We start from the raw sequence: 6,524 nt of genomic DNA, 5'->3' as shown, positions 1-6,524 counted from the left end.
TGAACTCCATATTTAACAGTCACCAAACCTCATTGTAGTGTAAGCCGAAAAATATATACCGGTTCCGACAGTCGTTACGGAAGTTCCCTACCACAAACACGTGTAAGTCTACCTCCATTTCATTTCAACTAGAACAATCCACTCTTTATATCCATTAGGTCTAGTCATTCTTTAATATGTAGTGCAAATTACCACAGTCCCTGCTCAGCCAAACCAACTTTGATTCATTTTTCGGCAATTTTTCGAAAATTCGAATAGGGCCCATCTTTTTCGTTTTTTTTCGCTTTTGTATCTTACGAAAAAACTACGTTAAGTTGAATTGAATTTAATTTGGGGAAAAGCTCACGAACACTTCGCGAGAAATGACTGCCGAAAAATTGGCAACACGTCGAGCTCTGGGGGCTTTTGGCCTTATGTCCAAGGTTCCGATCCCTAAAGTTTATATAAAGTCCAAAATAAACAACAAAGTACGGAATAGATGGAATATTGGATGGCAGAATGTTGATGAATGAATGAATGATTTAAATCTGGCCGTAGAAACACACAAGATTTACAGTTTAAATTCAAATGGTTCATAGTCATTCCTTGCCACAGGCAAACAAAGCGCTTCTTTGAGCGAGAAAGGAAATGATGAAAACCGAATTTTATTGTTCAAAGGATTGAAGGGGTGCTGGGGTGTTACCGCAATCGTGTTTATGAGAATATAAGCATATAATGATCAAATGAGCAAAATCGACAAACTTTTTGGTGTGAAGAATCAATCAGTACCGGGGGAAGGGAGACTTTAGTATTGGAGTGAACAGGGTGTTGAGGAAGACCTCACATTTAGTACGAAAAACCATTTTGGTGTGAGCCAACCCATTGGTCAATGTCTCTTTTTGTTATTATGATTCAATTGTGCATTTGTACGATTTAAAGAAATAGTCAAAGTTGAATTTGAGGTGTGCCCCCGGAACATTCACACACGCTTTGAAGTAGTGATCTCTAACCTCCATCTAGGGGGAATTGACGTTTTCAAAAACACTTTTCTGTTGGGATTCTACACCAAGGACTTCTGAAATCCTGTTACGTGGAAATTCTGGTGATAAATCGCACCATTCACAGTCAATCTCTTTCATAGTCAAATAAGTCAAAATAGCATTTATTCAATTCTCGTCAATTAAGAACATAAATATCGGTTAATAAATCAGTTTTACAATCTTCACATATTTATCAGGACCTCTCACGGCAGGTAAGGATCAAACCACCGTACCAACAACCTCTTTGTTATGGTAAGAACATGAAACTGTCTCTCTATTATGAGAGTCATGTCAGCATGACCCAGAAGAAGCTTGTACATAAAGTACAAAGAAAGTACAAAGCCTGGTAGCCAAAGCTATAAGTGGCGATGGTTTTTTCATCCTTTTTCAAAATTGGGAACTGCAAGAACACCATAGAACTACAAAGTGTGCTCAGCAACACACTCCACAAGTCCCCATGTGAGAGAGAGATTTTCTTGCTATTTTTAAACAAGAATATCAACATCAAAAACATTCGGACTGCAATGTTTGTCATGCAAAACCATAGCATCCTATTGAAGTTGTTTGTGTCAGAAGAAACTGAATCCCCCAGATGAGGAATTCACTGTTCTTAGACATCCGGTCGTCAAGGGTCTTGGTCGTTTCTAGGACTGTCCAAATACGGTACACCGTGAATATCAATGAAGCGAGGGAAAACAACTCTTTAAGGAGATAATTTCCCAATTTCATCATGCCGTTTGATTTTAGGCAACGAGTGTATGCTATTGGGTTGATCATTCACAGGGTCCACAGGGATTTGATGGCCTGGTTGTTGATTTTTTACGATGGTTTAGTGTGGCTTTGTGTCTTTGTGACTTCGGGGCCGGAAAGATAGCTCTTTCCTTTCGATCTAACTATCAATTGATCCACCGCAAAGGGCGAGGCTAGCCAAATGTTACTCCAACGGATCTGGGCTGAAAATTAAGAAAAATCATGAGTTCTTTGGTTGTTCGAACCTTCGGACGACAATAGCTAGAGGAATTCAAAATCAAATGCATATGCACATGCTAAGATAAGAGATGGATAGCAATTGTACAATAGCGGCCCTTTTTGCACGATAGATTTCTTAAGACACTACATCGGACATGCCATCCACCATTCCCTCTTGATCTTTGAATAAAGTTCTATGCTCTCTTACTTTTGACGGCTCTTTACATAGTGCAGTCCGCGTACGAAATCAGCTTTTATTTTGACCTAATACTCCCACAACGGCATGCCTTTCGACTTCAGTGCGTGCTCAGTGCAACTTTGGACGCTATCCTGATTTTTTGTTTGTTCCCACTTTTATGGACTGTCAATATTCAATCTGTGACCTTTCATCAGGTGATCGATCGCCAATTTGGAACCAACTTTCAGTCATGGAATCAGCCCGCCGTTCCCATCGCGGTCTCAAGGCTAATTTTACCCACACTTTTCGGAACTTAACCAATGACTTTGAGACTTTGAAGGATATACCGTCTTCAGATATCTGCCCTGCTGTAATTCCAACATCGAAGATCGTTTGGCCTCATACCGATCCGCTGTTGATCGCTTTTCTTCTTCACTTCTCATTCTTTATGAACGTTGAAGTAGAGGAACTTCTTTTATCTGAGCATGATTCTGAAGATTCTGCTCACATTGTGGCAAACTTCTTTTTCAATTTTCGGCACCAATCAACCGACCCGAGTAATGTGTTGGACCAAACATCCAGACCTGTTAGACCAATACATAGACCTTCAGTTAAGGCTCTCCCTAACCTTCAGGATTCAGTGGATTTAGCTCGCTTTGACGATTGGCGAGAACTACATGACAAATGTTTTTTTAAATGTTTTTTTTGCGAGAATACATCTCAAAGGACATTACATGGATGTTAAGCAATTTTCATCATCAATTATCCATTAAGATCTTGGTTCCAACGGGTAGGCCGCCATTCGAGGCGTCAATGTCCACTAGAAATATTAACTAGGTGAGACCTGGGATCGAACCCATGAAACCGAGCATGGCTACCTCGGGTGCGACGCTGAATTCAACTGCGCCAGTCTATCTCCCTTTAATTATTTCATCCAAACCGGATTATCACGGGCTCCTGATGCTGATCAGCGAGCCAATTTTATGGTCCTTTTTCAATCCAGAACTTCTAGGCATTATTAGAAATGTTTATGGAATCTCAAGAGATACTCCCCTTACTTCGGTTGAGATCTTGGACAAAATTCGAGAAAAGCTTCGAGCTCGTCGTTCCGTTCATGTAGATTGGTTTGATCGTTTGCGAACTCGCCAACATCATCATCAACCTGATGAATCGTTCATATCTGAACTGCGGAGACAGGTTCGGTATGTCGGTGAAATCAACAAGGATGCTCTCATTCGAGCTTGCTTGATAATTGGCACCCTACCTTAGACTGCTTGGACTTTATCCGTCGCTTTTGAAACCCTCGTTTTCGTCGTCGGTCGTGATTCACAGTGTCCGCCATTTTATTGGAACTACCGTACCTCCGTGTTTCTCCCGTCCTCGACGACTCTCGGCAGTGAAATATGACATTGCTGAAGCCGAAGTTGAGGAACTTTTGGAATTGGGTATTATCCAGGCTTCGTCTTCCAACCATGCTTCCCCACTTCATATGGTTCCCAAAAGTACAAAAGTAATGGTTCGTGGAGGTTTGATGGGTCGACTCATCGTGGCCTATATAACATTGGTGAGACACCCTTGGATGTAGTACATCAATACAAGGACTTAGGGATTGTGGTCGACTGCGGGCTAAAATTTTCTATTAATACTGCACTTCTGATTAGCAAGGCCAACAAAATCATGGGCATTATCCGTCGCCATTTTAGTTCAAAGGAGCCAACACTTTAAGTGAAACTTTTCAAAACATATGTGATGCCAATACTCATCTATGGCAGCCCGATATCCTCACCATATCTTGTAGAGGACAGATCAGCCTTGGAGATGATCCAACGACGCTTCACGAAATACACCGCAGGCATAGGCCAATCATCGTATCCGATGCGCCTTAGAGCACTACGTTTGGACACTTTGGAAGAACAAAGAAGAAAGAGTGATCTTGTACTATTGTATAAGTTCATTCAAGGTCTGGTCCCGATGCAAGATGAGCAACATTTTGCCTTCGCAAAGAATAAGTGTCTCCTCGGGATTGGCTTGAGATCGTGCAGTTTGGAGTTGTTGTGGAAACCATTTGCCAGACAGTCCTTAAGGGCAAATTTCTTCTTTGTACGTGTGGTTGATTTCTGGAACCAATTGCCCCTCTACTGTCGGTCGTCACAGTCGTTGGCAAAATTCAAAACCCATTTATCACGTCTCCCATGAGTTCTCTTTAAATTCACTTGGCGCGTTTTTTTTTGAAGTATTCAACTTTTCTTCCTCTTCTCCTATATACATTTAATGTCTTGAGTGGATTCTTTAAATATAATAAAAAGTCGTTGTTCTCAGAAGTCATCACAAGAAGAAAGAAAACAAAGGCCAAAAAAGTGAAAATGGCCAAGAATATTTTTGGGGGCTTCAAAATCCCAAAATATGTGAAGAATATTTTTTACGTAAAAACATATTTGGTCTGAGCCTAGTTAATAATATATCTTTACATGAGGTTTTCAAGACGTCGTTTTATATGCAGCAGAACCCCGTTACAGTGAAATATTTGGGAGGCAACAAAATTCTCATTATGAAGGGGTTGCTTTGACCAGCATTTACATGGTGATGAGTTGGTTTCACAAGATTTTTTTTTTCATTTTAACGGGGTTTTCACCATAATGGAGTTCACTATAGCCGGGTTCTATTGTACTAGTCTCTCTAGTCATACTTTGCAATCAAATGTTGGTGCCAAGAAGCTGGAAATATTACCACTAGAATAATAGCAATTGTAAAATCAATGCAATTGTTTTGCAATGTCGTAAATTCATGTCATTTGAATGTTCCTTAGGACGCCAGAAATCTCTTTAATAATTTGATTGGCCAGGGTAGATTTTGTCCCTCCAATAGGCTCGTTTGTTTTCTCCAGCCTCTCAGGTCTGCCATTTGATTGGATGACGGCTTCTGCTGTTGTCCCTCCCTCCCTCCCTTCTGTTGCCGAGATAGAAGAGGGGAACAAGAAAGGGGAAGGCTTGTGTGCTCACGGATAGTTTTCGATTCATCATCTCCTCACTACTGAGAAACTTGAGTGGGTTCCAGCCGTTGTTTAGGACCTTGATGCCAGCATTGAACATGGCCTATCATCGTAGAAATGTTTCTTTCGGTCCGGCCAGAGCGTGCCATTCAATTTTGTAAATAAGGCGCTATTGGAGTCAAAAACTTGGCACTTCTTTGGACCCATATTCAGACCCTTGGCGTTAAAAATGAATGAGGTTTGAATGGCAGACGTCGAGATCACGTGAGATCAAGCTCAGCAGGTTTTTTACCGGGCAATATAGCTTCCCTAACTCATATTTGAACTGTTGCTCAAACAATGAGAGTACCAAGAGGTTTCGTGAACAATTTTTTTCTTTAGCCCTAGACGCTTTCACTTTTTTCCAAATTGACGTCAAAACATTGCCTATCAAGTCTTTTCGAGTTACTACAAAAGTTAAATGCAGCTGGAATAAAAAGGTTGGATAGTGATTATAATTTTTGATTCAGGTGTTTGTGGTTGTCGTTTCTTTGCTTAAGAAAGAAAAGAAACTTGTTTTTTTTTATTAAAGAAACATCTTTAGAAGTAGCTCCTTTTAGAATGTTGAATAAGTCAATAAAATCAAAATTCTTACCTATGGTTTTCTGAGGCAGAAAAATGCCAAGATGTGCTTGGGAATTTCCGTCAAAACTTTAAGATGTATTTCTACCATTAGGTCCAGTTTTGGAAGGCGCTGATTAAATAGTCCAGATTGGAGAGAGCCTAAGAATTGGAATATCTCGTGTCCAACATACCATTAGCGATACAAGTACAAAGTGGCACTTTTCCAATATTTAGATTGCCGTTGAGCCCCATCCGGGAGAACACCCAAAGAAAAACTGCTCAAGCTCCGCCATAAGCCTGGACCTGGGTTAGGTGACAAAAATAGTACTGTTGTCATTTTAACTAGTGGCACAAGTCCCCAAAACCACGGGTGAGACGCAACCAATGGAGCCGGCCGGATGCTCGGTGCCGCCAGGCATGGGGCAGGAAAGGGCGGCTTCAAACCCTTCCCCCAATAATCCCCCGTCCTCGCCTTATCGTGAGGGAGGGCAATATCTCTCTGAATCAGAATGCATTTCAGAACTCAATGGCTCTGGAAACATTCCTCTTTCAGACCACGAGGAACTCGTCGACCTCTCTGAGGAAGAGGAGACCAAAAGTCTGGGACAAGCTGCAGGAGGACATGTCAGAGTTTAAAGGCGAGCCCCTCAAACCGATATGTTTTGGCAAAGCTGGTCCCAACAAAGCGACCACATTGCGGTCGGTGATGAGGAAACTTAAAAAGCAATCATCCAAATGATTGCCCAGATAAGTATCAAACAGAACA

The sequence above is a fragment of the Tigriopus californicus genome, chromosome 12 (assembly GCF_007210705.1).
Source record: "Tigriopus californicus strain San Diego chromosome 12, Tcal_SD_v2.1, whole genome shotgun sequence".
In the NCBI taxonomy this organism is placed as follows: domain Eukaryota; kingdom Metazoa; phylum Arthropoda; class Copepoda; order Harpacticoida; family Harpacticidae; genus Tigriopus; species Tigriopus californicus.
Note: the sequence above shows the minus strand (reverse complement) of the source record.